The sequence below is a fragment of the Jaculus jaculus genome, assembly GCF_020740685.1.
Source record: "Jaculus jaculus isolate mJacJac1 chromosome Y unlocalized genomic scaffold, mJacJac1.mat.Y.cur SUPER_Y_unloc_3, whole genome shotgun sequence".
In the NCBI taxonomy this organism is placed as follows: Eukaryota; Metazoa; Chordata; class Mammalia; order Rodentia; family Dipodidae; genus Jaculus; species Jaculus jaculus.
The window spans coordinates 1,268,888-1,269,792 of NW_025423388.1; positions in this window are offsets into that span (position 1 = coordinate 1,268,888).

Sequence of the window (905 nt, forward strand, 5' to 3'; positions counted from 1 at the left end):
GCTCTCTTCTTAGGATCTGCATCTATCTGGAAAAGAGAAGCAGATTCTCCAACGGAGAGTAAGTTAGCACCCGGAAAATTGAGATAACACTTACTTTTTTGATAGACAGTATGGTAGATTTAGGCCCTCTTATACCCCGTGATTGATGGTAGCTTGATATTGAAGAGTGGGCTTGTGTTTGGGTATGGTTCTGACTTGTTTCCCAGCTCCAGCTATGGGTCTAGTACCACTGAGTGGATCAGTTAGCCAAATCAAGAGCAATTGATTCCTCACCATGGCTGTGTACCACTATTGCACTTGTGTGGGCATCACATCTGGTTATTTGTTGCTAATTAGGTCAAACAATGTGTTGCTTGGACAGATCTTGGTCATTTCCCTCAGTCACCTATGTAGCGCCTTCTGGCACTAGACACGCTGACTGTCTGGGGACTGACTCTCTCCTGGCTTCCGGCCATGTCATTTCATTTTACACGTCAGCTGTGTATGGAGTCTTCAGCAATAGGGTCTTACCACTGGCCTTTGGTGGGTCATCAAGTACTCTGACAGAAGTCTGTCATTGTTTTGGGAAACCTTGTAGGTTTCTCTGATCAAAAGCTCATTGTGGATGGTAGGCCCAAGCTTGAACTGGGGGTTACAGGTCAGTGTCAACTAAGAAATTGAGGAAAAAGATAACTAATATACAAGAGTTAGAGAGGAAAGAGATAGAGGGGAGAGGGGGAGAGGGAGGGAGGGAAGATGTAGAAGATTTAGGTCAGTTTTGATCCTACCCTCTCCAGTGTCTTGTAGTTCAGGTGTTTCCTGTAAAAATTCCCAACTCCCTCAGGGTGGGCAGATCTCTGCAAGCCTGCCTTGCCACCATCAGGTGCAGTGCATCCCTGCCTGTGCAAAGGACAGGCCCCACTGTC